Source organism: Zalophus californianus, chromosome X (assembly GCF_009762305.2).
Source record: "Zalophus californianus isolate mZalCal1 chromosome X, mZalCal1.pri.v2, whole genome shotgun sequence".
Taxonomy (NCBI): domain Eukaryota; kingdom Metazoa; phylum Chordata; class Mammalia; order Carnivora; family Otariidae; genus Zalophus; species Zalophus californianus.
In genome coordinates, this window is record NC_045612.1 from 125,457,628 (window position 1) to 125,473,892 (window position 16,265).

Consider the following 16,265-nt stretch of genomic DNA (forward strand, 5'->3'; position numbering starts at 1 on the left):
TTTTCATGAGCTTCCAGATGAGAACACAGCCCTCCCTACACATTTATTTTGTTCTCGTGTCACTCTAAGGGGAACACCAGCTGAGCCATGCAGTGCCAGGAAATCTCATCTACAGAACCCGCAAGCTAATAAATGGGTGTCATATTAAGACACTAACTTTGTATTAATTTGTTATGGAGTCATAGAAAAGGAATTCCCCATGTCTTGGAGATCCCTGGTGACATTGAATGGAAGTGGTTTCACATCTCAACACAGCACTGGGGAAAAAAATGCCCTGAAGATCCAGCCTTTTGACACTCGACCTCCTTTTTTAACATGAGGAATTTCAGAGGAGTTACAGCTCCCTGAACGTGATCCCAGACTCATGCCTAAACTTGCCTTGTCCTTCCATTGCAACAACACCAAAAGGACATGAGCATTTCCACTTACTCAGCTCTGGGACAGCTCTGGGATTACCACCATCACGTTGACGGATGCGGACCAAGCGCATACTCTGTGCAGGATTAAAAGGGGTGCAAATAGTAGAAGCAAACCATCTCTCGATCTTTATATGGATCTTGCACACATAACAGGATATAAACTTGCCTTTCCAGAAGGTCACTTCAAAGGACAACTAAGTATAAAACAGCACATAGCCAACGTGTCTCATGGGTGTGCTGCCCATACAGGGCTGGAGTTGTCTATCGAGGGAGACTGTGGAATGATGATTTAGGTGGGGTTTCAAATGCCCATCAGGACTGGAAACAACACCACCAGCAGGAAAAATAGCATGGAACTGGGGGGAAAGTTCAAGAAAAGTTAAGATATTGTGAGCAGGCCAATGGGGCTCAGAGGGTTAGAAATATAATGAGGACAAGACTACGGAAGTCCATGGAGGTAAAGAATGAGAAACTGAAGAAGGACTTTCAGTGAACAAGTGATTCAATGAAATACATACTTCCCAAGAATTCCTTTGTGTGGCCGTGGAACATAGGATGGTGTGTGCCAGGCGTAATTGAAGGCACAAGACAATTTAGGAGTCATGGTTTCCCTTCAGGTTTGACTCTGTAGCGGCATGCTTTATTTCAAGGTGTCTGCATGGAAGAGGCAAGATTCAGAGAGTTTGCAAAACTCTGACCAACAAGAAAAATGACACATAAATGTCGTGGGTGTACGGAGAGATTGAGGGGGTGGGTAATTCATGGTGATCAAATTAAGCATGGCCGGTTGGTTCCTTTTAATTTTGTGTGACTCAATCCAATTTTCTAAAGCAAAAATCTACAGCTAAAATGAAGAAGGGTACGATTACTGATAGCAAAAAATTGTGTTTTATGAGATTGTCTGTTATATGTTTCATGGTCAAGGGGTACATTTATAAGAGATGAAATTAAATGTATGTACGTATATGTGTAATATATATACACGTATACCCACATAAATATCTAGACATAATACATGTGCATAGATATTTTTCATCTCTCAGCAATGCACCGTTTGGCCATACGATATATAGAGAACTGGAATTTTAAAATCAGGTCAGCCCACAAGAAGGCACTCATTTTAAAGACAAGGAAACTGGAATTGAGTTACTCAAAACTTAAATGGTAAATGAGCCCATTAGAACATTGTCCTTCGAACTCATTTCCAGGGACTCTTGTCTTATTAAGGTATTTCGTGTGTCCTGAAAGCATTTGATTCAAATTTGTGAAAACGAATGTTGAAATTAGATTGCACCTGTCACCCATTATTCAAACTTCTAATTTCCACATTTGTCAAAAAAATCACTTTTCATTGACTGATCTCGTGAAGCCACGTTATAAAATTTAAGCTAAAAAAAAAAGTACATTCGCAAAATAACCCGTTTACTCTTTTATATTTTGAGCACATGCAAATGGGTTCATTTGGCAGCATGTGAAGAATCCAGGAAGACACACACCATCCGAAGTACATGGCTTTCCCGGGGCAGTAATGCTCCCACCTCTTGTGTAGGGTCGTTCAAGACAATAAACTGGAATGTTCAGCTCTGCTTGGGATAGTAGTTACAGCATGGATTGCCCCGAGTCCCTGCAGAGCACTGGGCATTATGTCATGCCATAAACATCTTTTATAAGCCTTGCAGGTGTTTGTCTTGCAGGTGTTAGCACACCGAGTCAAGTGACTGCAAAAAATAAATAAAAATTGGGGACTGAGGAGTGTCACCAATTTCTGCTTGCCATGATCCACTGATACCGTCTCAAAGCCTGCTTTCAACTGTTTTGGTGTCAGCTTTGTTGAAATAAAATTCACAAAACATACATTCCACCCATCCAAACTGTACAATTGAATGGTTTTTAGAATATATGCAGCCTTGTGTAACCACCATCACAACCAGTTATACAACATTCTCATCACCCCCCAAAACACAGTCTACCTCCCTCAGTCTCCCCGATTAACCCCCCAACCTTAGGCAACTACTAATCTACTTTCTGTGTCCATATGGATTTGCCTGTTCTATGCATTTCATATAAATGGAACCATACAGTACTGTCATGTGACTGACGGCTTTCACTTAGAATAATGTTTTCAACAAGTGTTGGTGACGATGAGGAGAGAAAGGATCCCTCTTGCGCTGTTGGTGGGCATGCAAACAAGTGCAGCCACTCTGGAAAAGAGTATGGAGGCTCCTCAAAAAGTTAAAACTACAACTACCATATATTCCAATAATTCCACTACTGGGTATTACCCAAGGAATATAATAACCACGAACTCAAAAGATATATGCACCCCATATTTATTGCAGTATTATTTACAATAGCCAAATCATGGAAGCAGCCTAAGTGTCCATCAAAAGATGAATGGATAAAGAAGATGTGATATATATATCACATGTATATACATATCAATTCCTATATACCGGAATATTACTCCACCATAAAGAGAATGAAATCTGACCATTTGCAACAATATGGGTAGATCTAGAGGATAGATCTAGTGGAATAAGTCAGTCAGAGAAAGATAAATACCACATCATTTCACTTATATGTGGAGTTAAAGAAACTAAACAAAGAAACAAAGAAACTAAACAAAGAAAAGACAAACAAAAAAACCCAGACTCTTAATTCTAGAGAACACACTCATGGTTATCAGAGGGGAGGTGTGTGGGGATGAGTGAAATAGGTAAAGGGAAGGAAGAGCAGACTTATGATCATGAGCACTGAGTCATGTGTGGAATTGTTGAATCACTGTATTATATACCTGAAGCTAATACCACACTGTACGTTAATTGTACTGGAATTAAAAGAATATTTCCAAAGTCTACCCATGTTGTAGGATGTATCAGTCCTCCATTCCTTTTTATGGCCAGATACTATTCCGTTGTATGGCTACACCATATTATTTATTCATTTGTCCATTGATGGACATCCACCTTCAGCAATGTGTTCTGCACTGAGTAGAAATTTGTCCCTGCTGACACAGATCAGCCGTGCCTAGTGTTCATGGCATGGTTCCCCATCAGTCCTCAGAAAAACCCAGAGGGATTTGGTGGTGGATGATGTGAAAGCTATAGTGAATTCCAGGTCAGGTTCCCATTTATGAGCTCTTCATGCCGGTCCATGTGCTCTCACTAAATGAAGGCAACAGCCAGCCATGGGAGGATGGGAGTTCTCTGGACGTGGGTGGTTAAGACAGAGTCAGACCTCGAGCACAGAACTTGGCAAGTGTTGCCAGCAGGCGTTTGGGGAATGGGAACCAGGACAGAAGGGGAAAGCTAATAAAACAGGCAATGATTTTGAAAACAGCGTCAACTGGAGGTTGGAAACAGTGTGGCTAAGCTTCTCACTTTTACTGCAATCAAGAAAGTCGGAATTAATTCATAAGGTTCCTGTGACTCAAGACTAGAGGTATTCTTGGTGGTTATGGGGGGAAAAATGCCCTTAGAAAAGCCACTCACAAATGAATATGAAAATCGCATTATCACCCTACCCTTCACAGTCCTTAGCTGTATAGCCTCTGCCAATTCCCCCAAATAGTTGCCATGGACGAATGTTCTGTTGAAAATCCCATCCTCTGCCCGAATCCATCCACTGAAAATTGCATTTTTATTCCACCTGTAGTGAATCTGTATTTGCTCTTGAGCAGTTTCACTCCACTCCACTTCATGAATATCCCACTTCTTAGCAATTTCTAGAAAATCACTTGAAGCTTTTATCGCTTGTGAACATAAGTGTGTTTGTACATACAAATGGAACTCTACACAGATGCATGAGGGATCACTTAAAGCAACTGTCTTAAAATAATGGACCAAACCTGTGGACCCAAGTGCTGTTTGTCAAGGTGCTCCCTACCATTTTTGAAATTCCTTTGGTATAAATTGTTTTAGAAAGACATTTCCCACACGGAAAAAAAAAAAAAAAAAAAATCCGCGGGTTTTTTTTTTTTTTTTTTTGCTTTAAAAATCTCTTGATTTTCACAAAGGCAATATGTTCCAGTTTGCTAAAATTGGTTATACTTATCAATTGCATTACACTTATGAGCCCCATTATTAATCTTGAGCTTTACCAACTAAACACACTTTTATGTATGTTATTGTGTTGACTCACTAACAGGCATAGAGGGAAACTGAGGCACAAAGCTACTTGCCTAATGTCACATGATGAGTCTTTAACTTGGGCCAGAACTCACAGGCTTTATCTTCCAAATCTCTTCCCATTCTCTCCCTGCTATGTCATGCTGCCATTTTGGTAACCCACCATATTCACCGTAAGTCAGCTCTGAGTGAATTTGGCTATTTCCCAGAGACTTAAAAAAAAAGTCATCATCAGTGGAGACAGAAAAATAATGACTTGCTACCTCTGAAAACAATAGCACTTATATAAAAATATATAGGCCACATGGTGTAAGGGAACTACAATTAGCTGGACAGAGAAGGGCACCCACAGGAGGGTGCCCACAGGAAGTGCTAACTAACTTCTATTTATGCTCTCCATGGGCATCGGGACTGCATTTCACTCCCCCTCGTGCTTTTATTTTGAAAATGTCAAAACTACAGCAACCTTGTAATGGTAACACAATGAACACTTACATACCCTTCATTGAGAGTCGCTATTAATATTTACCTTTTTTCCCACATTTGTTCTCTCTCTACTCTTTTGGATTATGCATGCTCTCAAACATATATATATATATATATATATATATATATATATATATATATATATATATATACACAAATACGTAAATACATAGGCAAATATATAATGCACATATATGAATGCATATTAAATACATATACATTGTGTATATATACACATACATACATCCTTCTGAATCCATTGGAAGTAACTACATTTTACTGATAAATACTTTTTAGTGTGCATCTCCTAAGAACAAAGACATCCTCCCACATATCCATAATACATCTCAGGTATTTAAGATCGATAAAATAACGTCCAGTGTTCATCCCACGTTAAAGTTGTCCAATTGTCACAAGATTTCATATTTGTATTATATGTAATGACATTACATCTATACTGCAATTACGTACATAAAGACTGTACGTCTATCTAATTGGACTCTAGTTAATAACCATGCTTGGCATTTGCTTGTAATGCCTTTTTGCCCTCTATAAATCTAAAATTGCCCCTCTGCCTTTTTGGTTCATTTCCAAAAAATTGACATTTTTGAAGAGTCCATCCTCCTTGTTTCATAGACTGCTCTTCAATCTGGATTTGTCTAATTGCTTCCTTCTCGTGATTAGATTCAGGTTAAGCTTTTTGGCAAGAATATTGCTTATGTAATTTTTGAGCAAATCCTGTCAGGAGCCCGATAATGTCATTTCCTGCGTTTGTTCCAAGATCATACCTTTGATCTAAGATATGTATCAACTCAAACAGGGTAAGAGGGGCTGAGGAAACATTAGTCTCATCACAATTGCTTGTCTTACCATTCCGTCTTTCAAAGAAAAGAAAGGAGACATACTGGAATATTTTAATTAAGAAACACATTGACGTGGTTTGGGTTAATAGCTCACTGACTCTGGAACAAGTTCCGACATTTTCTAATTGAGATCTACAAAATATTAGCGCATTAGCTTAGCTGTGACATGAAGACCCACTCAATGTGTGTGCACTCAGTATTAGAAATCCCAAGTTCTCTACATGACTCTAATTGCCCCAAATTGCTGCAATTTTCTGTAATACCTCAATGGCACTTAATCTCACCTCTAATCCTCCTACAAGGCAAAATGGGGATTTTCGTATGACCCAGCCGGAAATCAGGCAGGTTTCTGTGAAGGTTGCTGACTTCTGGGGTAGCCAGAAGGAGTTAATCATAAATAAATGAGCATCAAGTGCCTGGCCTAGTCCATCCCTGAAAATTGCATTCAGTGCATACTCATCCTTTCAAACATCCTTGAGCATTGATTCAGGGACATTTTAAAATCTGTAGCAATCACAGAGAGTGTGCATGTTATGATAAAAAGCATCAAGGTGAGAAAGAGAAAGGGACCATTGTTGGTTTTCATAATCAAGCGGTAAAGTTGAGAGCCTGTCATTCTCATGTGAACAATGATGTATTAATACATTTAGCAGTGTGCCCATATGTCTGCCAAAACCTTGAACGTTGGACAAGCAAAATCTGCGGATTCATTCACAGTATTCACATCGCAAAGAAAGACATCAGAAAACTTAACTATTAAGCAGGTAAATACAGTCTGTGTGTGTGCGCGTGCGTGCGTGCACACCAAACATCTATATTGTAGCTTTATTACTAAAGCGTATTTGTAAAATATAAATAATTGCCAGGATACCTTGTGTAACTCTCTGTTTCCATTTTTGGAAAAAAGAAACAAAGAAATGTGTAGACTTGGGCATAATTGCATTGTGTCTAGACTTGCCCATAAATACACACTAAAAATGCAGAGATTCCTGCAAGCTGAAACTTACAAAAATTTGTGTGATAGGATATATTCCTCCTAAATACCGATCATCATGCATTTATTTTCACAACCGATTTTGACTCAGAGATCAGTGGGCATTCATTTAAGTGACACATTAAAATATCCTCTGGACTGAAGATAGCACTGCTTGAATTAGGAGAGACCGTGGTAAAGAGAAAATGCATCCTTTCCGAAGCTCATTTCTAGCGTCACTGCCTTCAGCATGTCATAATTTTAAGTCTTCTTTTACGATTTCCTCCTGGTGAAAATGTAGAATGCCGGCCACAGTGGGTCAACAATCCTTGTTAAATCACCTCTCTTCTTCAGGCCACAGATGTGTGATGCATATTCCTGTAGTTTTGGGTTTTCCAGTGTAACTAGGGTGGCGGGGTTCTTGCATTCCTCGTTGGAGGTCACCTTCTTTCCAGAATTAAATAGCCAAAGCAGGTTTCGGTATCTTCATGTTTTCATGGAAAAAAAAAAAAAAACAACGTTATTTTTTTCTTTAAAAAATTTCTAATTCCAACTAGAAATTCTAATTCAAGAAATTCCAACGGAATTTCTAATTCCGTTGTAATCAACATAAAATGTTGTGTTGGTTTCAGGTGTATAATACAGTGATTTAACAATTCTGTACGTGACTCGGTGCTCATCACAGCAGGTGCACTCCTTTGTCCGCATCACCTGTTTCCGCCATCTCCCCACCCACCTCCCCTCTGGTGACCATCAGTGTGTTCTCTAGAGTCAAGAGGCTGTTTCTTGATTTGATTCTTTTTTTCTTGTTCCTTAAATCCCACATATGAATGAAATCATACGGTATTTGTGTTTCTCGGACTGACTCATTTCACTTAGCATTGAATCCTCTAGACCCATCCACGTTGTTGCGAATGGCAAGATGTAATCATAATGGGGCTATCGTAAATAATGCTGCTATAAACACAAGCGTGCATATAGCTTTTCAGTTTGGTGTTTTTGTATTCTTTGGTTAGATACCCAGTGGTGCAATTGCTGGATTATAGGGTAGCTCTATTTTTAACTTTTTGAGGAACTGTCTCCACACTGTTTTCCAGAGTGGCTACACCAGCTTGCATTCCCACCAACAGTGCACGAGTCTTCCCCTTTCTCCGCATCCTTGACAACACTTGCTGTTTCTTGTGTTGTTTTTTTTTTTTTATTTTAGTCATTGAAAAACACTATTTTTTAAGTCACTAGGTTGGAATAAGCTTTTGATCTCGAAGCCACGGGTCTTCATTCTATATCAGCTATAGCAAGTGGATGGCAAACGATGGAGTTACCTTCCCAGGATGAAATCTTTTCCTAAGGCAAAAGCCCTCCCCACCTCCTTTTTTTCCCCCCTCTTGGGGAGATGCATTCTCTTACCTTCTATAAGTCTTTTGACTCCCACAACGAGTTTCCACATAGAAAATGTTCTAATATACTTAGACCAGAAATTTTCTTCATTTTAAGCTCCATATCGGTCTCCCTGAGACTTTTTCATCCAATAATACAAAGCCCCCTCTGCTCTCTGAAATAAGACTTTTTCATTCACAGATTATAAGAGTTAGACTTTATGGAGTGGATCTTTCTATCCCCACGCCATCGTTCAGGATTAGATTTGCAGAAAGGTAGAATTTTGGGTGAACTGAAATACACACCTTTAAAGATCTCAAGGAGAACCGTACACGGTGTGATTTTGATCATTCCTTCCAGTACTACCTTTATCTAAACCCCAATCTCCTTTACACTTAAGATTCAAGTGACTCTTCTTGTGAAGAGCACCAGATGTTGTATGGAAGTGTTGAATCACTAAATGCTACACCTGAAACTAATATTACACTGTATGTTAACTAACTGGAATTTAAATAAAACTGTGGGGAAAGAAAAAAAAAAAAAGATCCAAGTGACTCTCCTTTTCCAGACTGACTTCTGGTTCTCTCTCAAGACAGATCTTGGCTCTGGTCAAACTGGTCAGTTTTCGAAAGCTTCAGTGTGGGTTGAGTTTTCCTTCCCCCCCCCATGCATCAAAGCCACCAAATCCTGATGTTCCACTTATCTTAATGAAGGTAGACTGGTTGTTCTGCTGATCCATCCCCATGCATTCATGGAGAGCCAGCTAAGGTAGTAATATCAACAGAGCCCACCCAGCTGAGTCTTCTATGCTCTGTATTCATGCATGTGTGTGGACATGCAGTGTGTATGTGCTCTGCACAGGTATGCACACACAAACACACGTGTGCATTTTCCTCTCCACCTTGAAGCCACGTCATGCTAGGCACACACACTGCGGAGTCAGGCAAGCTAGATTTGACGTCACAACTCAGCGATGAGCTGCTGTGGCCTCTTCTGTCTGTGTTCTCAGCTCTAAAAAGTAGATCAGTGCACCAACATTTATGAGACTGTTACGGCTGGAAATCAAATGATATATACATAGGGAAGGAACCTCCTACGTACAAAACATTGTTTCTGTTCCTCCTCCTTTGCAGGATTAAATGACACTCACTTTGTATTCTGTTCAATACTGTAACAATAGAAGCTTGATAATTATATGTTGGTGCATTAATTGATTTTTAAAATTGATTAAACATCAACCCAGTTAATTATGCCTCCTCAATTTTCCAAATTGCTTAAAATGGCATGTCAACCTGTCATCTCCTTTACCAATTTTAAGACGCAGGTTCCTGGGGCAGAACACAAAACAGCGTTTACAACCCTGTCTTTCGATGATTTCCCTTAAAAAGTCCTTAAATCATCGGCAGCCGATAAGTGTATCCTTCTCGTCCATACGCGGACCCCAGATGACTCCCTGCTTCTGACCATGTTGGAGACAATGCTGGTTTTAGTCTCTTCTCTTAGACGCACCATCCCCTGTTTGCCCTCAAGCTACATTGTCTCTTCACGTAAAAACCAGTCAAGTGAAGAGAGAGAATGAGGTCCCTGTGCCAAGGAAGCAGGGCGCTGGTAGGGAGAGTGGCAGGTTCTCCAGAGTGTGTGCAAATAAATTAATTCACTTTACCATTGTGAAAATGGTCTGGGAGGCTTGTTCTTTTTGTCAGCTGGGGAGAGGCAGTTAACTTCAGCTCACTGAACTGAGTATTGGATCTTGCTAAGTACTGAAACACAGCCCGACCTACCACCCTGTCCCAACACACAATTCTTGAACAGACAGAGCAGGTAATTCCCTGGGCGCCGATGGGGCATCGCATCAGTGCGGCCAGAGTTCACGTTATCTACCTAATTTTCCCCAAAGTGGGAGCCAAATGAGTGATGATTTTCCCACTGATCCATCCTGGCATTTCGTGCCCTGCCGTCCATTTTAAGGACACTTGTAAACATCACACTTGTAAACAGAATTACATTTGTTTCCATCTGTTCTTTGGTTACTGTTATGGATTAAGTGAGGGCGTAGTAAACTGTTTCTCTTACAACATCCTTAATGTGCTTCCCAAGCAAATGTATCCTTATTTGTACGTTTATGGTAGGCACAGACACTTTGGGTCGATGGGTCGGAGTCCAAATTCCAATGTCCCCCTTGGTGAGCTTTTTAAATTGGTCACTTCTCCTTGAGCCTTTGTTCCCAACATGTCAGAGGAGCAGAGAATACCTGTTACTATTACTGACTATGTCATTGTCAGTAAATCTTTTTTAAAAATAAAGAATAGACACTGTAACACAACAAAATCAAAGACAGCCACATTGAGAGTTTTAATCGTGAAGGTCTTCTGCTGCACTTCCTGGTGGAGCCATTGTGGTCCTCCGCCATCTGGTTACCCCATCAGCCTTAGATTCCTTTACTTTTTCTCACAAAAATCTGTGCTTTAGACAAAGGCTCCTTAGGATTTGGAGAATAAGCTGCAATGTGTCCAATATTTTTGACCTTGAACATGACCTTCTCCGTGACATTACAAATCAAGGAATTGTCTTCCCCCAAAGCACATAGTGCATTCACCCCTCTTTTTGGAGACCCGATCAAATGCCTTATCCCAACAGACTTTCCCACTCCCTATAGTGAGAATACACTAGGCTTCTAAAAGCACTTGTCAATTTATATGCCTTCCCCTTTTAAACCGCTAGGGTCCTTTTCTTTGTATTGTTGAGATATTTTTGTTCCAAGTTGGGGTAACTGGACCGCAAGAATGAACACAACAGTACTCCCTAATTCTTAGAGCCTCAGGTTGGTCAATCACGACAGCTTAGGGTTTCTTTTTGGGAAGATGACCTGATGTGTGGCGATGATCTTTCTTCCAAACCAGATTCAGAGCCTTAGGGACTGAGGCTAGAGCCTGGGGGCTTAGGGTCTACTAGTCCAGTGTGATTTAATTCAGCCCAGGTTATATACGCTTTTGGTCACCTTGACCACCTTTATCTATTTTAACTCTGAGCCCTGTTGCAGAGCTTAGTGGAGGACTTTGTCCAAGTAGTATGTCTCCCTCACACAGCATTCTCTCTGAATCACATTGACACAATTACATTCAGGGCCAGAACCTAAACTATTTATAGGAGCACAATGGAAAATGTAAAGGAGGGACTGTCCGCTGTCCTAGCAGATCCACGGGCATCACTCACATTCACAGGATCATCACAACGGTGGCCAAGTCTCCTGCCTATCGGTATGGCAGGTGCATCCCCTTTTCACCATTAATCTGGTTTTCTGCGCCCATGACTCACCCAGGAGAACGCTGACATGTGCAGTAGAATCTTCCAAGATATTTGAAATGTGTGCACAATAGCAGAGCATTTGCCCAGCTCCCTGGTGCCCTCCGCCACCTTCAGACGCCAAAGGATAAAGCAACAATATGATACTAGCATCTGGTTGGTGGATCCAAAGCCCAGAGCTTCTCCCCCACACCACCACGGAGAGAAATTCTTCCATTTTTGGTACGTTAATTTTGTACTTTATGAACTGTTTCAAGGCAGACAATTCTTATATAATGCCAAGCAGAGGATGGTGAAGGGGTTCTCTGCTGTTCTTCCTGAAGGACCTGAAATATGGGAAATGCCCATCTATGTTCACTGAACACACTGAAGGTATTGCCTGCCCTGTGTATTATGGGTATTTGCCTAAAACATTGATTTCTTCTATGAAAATGTGAAGCTCATTTCATACTGGGACTGTCTTATTTTACACATTTCTCAGAAGATGCCTTTTGTATAGGGGGCACTCGTTAACTGTTTATAAAGGGGCAGCCTGTTTCTAAATATCAGATGCCATCCATGTCAGAATGAATCATAATTCCGGTCTGTCCTCCTTGTGGTACAGCCTGAGCCATTAACTTGCCATTTCTGAGATGCTCACTTATTTGAGGAAATAACAGGTGTTTGGAGGAACAGAGATGCAGGCAGCACTTCATATAGTTTTAGAACTACCTGCATTTCAATCATAAGGATTCCCCAGATGCAATTTTTACGTGAGAAATAAAGACGTAGAAAATACGCTTTGTTCAGCTACATTGATTTTTTTTTCCTAGCCTGTGTCTATAGGACCATAGTGATTATAGTAAGAACAGCTGAAATAAAATGTCTGCTATAGATTGGCTTTGCTCCCCGGTACAGCATTATGGAATAGAATCCAGAAGCATGATGCTCTTCATCTTGAACAATGCAAGCACTATAGGCTGATGTGCTTTATATTCTAACTGCAAAAAAAAAAAAAAAAAAAAAAATTCCCCACAGATAGGCTACACGTAAAGCCATGTCTGCTTACAATATACAGGAAGAAATACATGCCAACAGTTAAGTTAGCATAATCACTTGGTGGGGATTTATCTTAAAAACCGCATTGTGGGACGCCTGGGTGGCTCAGTCGGTTAAGCGTGTGCCTTCGGCTCAGGTCATGATCCCAGGGTCCTGGGATCGAGTCCTGCATCGGGACTCCCTGCTCAGCAGAGAGTCTGCTTCTCCCTCTGCCTGCCGTTCCCCCTGCTTTGTGCTCTTTCTGTCTCTCTCTCTCTGACAAATAAAGAAATAAAATCTTAAAAAAAAAACCCACATCATCCATGAAGGATAAAAATGGCTTCAACGAATCAATCCTACATGAAACATATTTTGATACTAAAATTTAATGAACTTATATATGCAATTTTTCTTGCTTTGTGCTTTCAATCTGAAAACCTGGGAGATGCCTGCTAATATTAATGCTTTTCGTGCAGAGGAGCCATGAATCAAGTGAAAGGGTGCCGTACCAAGGATCTGATGGGTTCCTGGCTCCACAAGCTTCAAGATCATTGTGGGGACTTCAGCCATTCCCTTTGGTTCTGTCTTCCTTTCTGGTTTGTCCTAAGAGGCTGCTAGGATTAGTCTGTGCTTCTGATGGTAAATAAAGGCAGATTTCTATCACCACCACATAGTGAAAGTTGAATTAGCTCTTTGTTTTTAAGTTTTGTAGTTGACACACAACGTTATATTAGTTTCAAGTGTAACACATAGCGATTTGGCAATTCTGTGCCTTACTCTGTTGCTCACCACCATAAGCATAGTCCCCATTTGCCACTGGGAAGACTTAATTATTTTACAATTGGAATTTTACAATTTATACTCCTCAATCCCTTTCAGAACCCTTTTGCCCATAGACCCCCACTTAGCAGCCACAAGTTTGTTCTCTGTATTTATGGGTCTATTTCTGCTTTTTCTCTTTGTTCGTGTGTGGGTTTTTTTTTTTTTTTTTTTAGATTCCACATGCAAGTGAATTTTTATGGTATTTCTCTTTCTCTGTCTTGTTTCACTTAGCATAACACTCTCTAGGTCCACACATGTTGTTGCAAATGGCAAGATCTCATTCTTTGTTATGGCTGAGTAATAGTCCATTCTGTATTATAGACCCCATCTTCTTTATCCATTCATCTATCAGCAAACACTTGGGCTGCTTCTGTATTTTGGCTGTTGTGAATACTGCTGCAGTAAACATAGGGGTGCCTGTAGTTTTTTGAATTGATGTTTCTGTTTCCTTTGGGTAAATACCCAGTATTGGAATTACTGGATCACATGGTAACTCTACTTCTAATTTTTTGAAGAACAGCCACACTGTTTTCCAGAGTGGTTGCACCAGCTTGCATTCCCACCAACAGTGTAGGAGGGTTCCCCTTGCTCCGCATCCCCGCCAACATCTGTCGTTTCCTGACTTGTTAATTTTAGCCATTCTGACTGGTGTGAGGTCATATATCCTTGTGGTTTTGATTTGTGTTTCCCTGATGATGAGTGATGTTGGGCATCTTTTCGTGAGCGTGTTGGCCACCTGGATGTCTTCTTTGGAAAAATGTCTGTTCAGGTCCTGTGGCCATTTTTAAAATCAGATTATTTGATTTGTGGTTTTGGTGTTGAGTTGTATAAGTTCTTCATATATTTGGGATATTAACCCCTTACTGAATACAGCATTTGCAAATATCTTCTCCCATTCCATAGGTTGCCTTTTCCTTTCTTCTCAGTTCATTTGGATTCGCTGAGCAAAGCTTTTTTATTTCGATGAAGTCCCAGTAGTTTATTTTTGCTTTTGTTTCCCTTGTGTTTGGAGACATATCCAGAAATATGTTGCTACGACCAGAGTCAGAGACATTCCTGCCTATGTTTTCTTCTAGGAGTTTACGGTTTTAGGCCTCGCATTTAAATGTCAGCTAATGTTAGCTAATAGTCAAGTTAGCTTATGACTTACATTTTCTCTCTTAACCCCTCAGAAAGTGTATGAGGTAAGAATTGTGAGTCCATTTTACAGACGAGCTATAGAGCTGTAAAGCAGGTGTTGGTGGGGTCACATGGTCTATATTGAGACCACTCGACTCTGCTTCATTGGGCCAGCAGCCAGAGAAGGTGCTCAATGAATGGGCATGTCTGTGTTCCAATAAATCTTTATTTATAACAACAGGCAGTGGGCAGGATTCAGTTCATGGGTCATAGTTTACAGACCCATTTTCTAAACGATCATAAGTCATAACCTTAGTTGAGTTGCTAAGTAAGGTTTTGAGCATTCCTGAGTATGTGTTTTTATTTATTACATAAGATCCACAGTGAAAATGTTGGAAACTACAGAGAACTCTAGAAAATGGCAGTCATGCATCTTCCAGAGACAGTCCCTCATAACAGGTGTATTTCTGTCTCATCTTGGTGGTACTGCTGGTAGATTCCTATATATACATTGGTTTTGCTTCACACACATCATATCATTTTTCTTTGCCATTAAAATCCTTCATGAATATGGTCTCCGTCTGGATGCCACCATCACCCGCTGCCTTATGCCTGCATCCAATGACATGCTGAACCCTAGATACAGAGGCTGGCTCTTTTGCCTCAGGGTGCATGCTATAGACTGAATGTTGGTGGCTCCTCACACCCCTGCAAAAAAAAAAAAAAAAATCCATATGCTAGAATCTAATCCCCAGTGGAAAGGAGGTGGAGGGTGATTAGTTCTCACAAATAGGATTAGTGTCCTTATAAAAGAGATCTCAGAACCCTCTGTTACCCTTTCCTGCATGTGAGGACATGGCAAGAAGATGGCCATCTATGAACCAGGAAGCATGTCTCACTGACCAGGAATCTGCCAGCACCTGGATCCTGGACTTCCAGCTTCCAGAGCTGAGAAATCAATGTCTACTGTTTATAGACAGCTGCCTATCCCCTCTAAGTCCCCTGTTAGAGCAGCCTGAACGGACTAACACAGTGGTACTGAGTGACGCATGGGTCATGCTCCAAACTTCCCCATGGGATCAGGTTGAAGTAGACGTACATTGAGATCACATCAACCTTGCTTCTCCCACCCCAGCCCTATCCTCCTCTCCTGAGAGCTTGTCTTCCAAAATTCACATGCACACATGAGAATAATCCTCACATGCTCTTGCAGAAAACCTGACCTAAGATACTGGTTTTATATATATATATATATATATATATATACACAGAGACAGACAGACATCTATTTGGATCTTGGTCTTAAAAACCTCATTTTAAAAGATCCTAGGTCTAAAATTCTAATTCTTAATTCCCATTGTTTTATATATTTTGAAAACGAACAGGAAAAAAGATCCCTGTGATTTCCTGAGAAAAGTCTAACAAGGTGTTATAAAAGCTTACAAAGCTAATCACTTGTCTTTAGGTGTGAGATAATCCATTTGCTGAGTAAGATAATGGGTCTGTCTTCTGAGTATTCAACATCATCTCAAAGTACAGTGGTGAGCTGGAGGCTTTACGGTTGAGAAAAATAAACTCAGGGGATTAAAATAAACGTAATAGCTGGAGATCAACGTAATTTAAAAGTTCTCCCTGGGAGGGACATAAAAGTAAAATGTTTAGTTTTGATCTTCGGTATAGAATTCAAAGAATGTTACATGTGTGGGAAGGAAAGAACACATTTCTACTGATAAAAAAAAAAACAAAAACAAATCGTGGG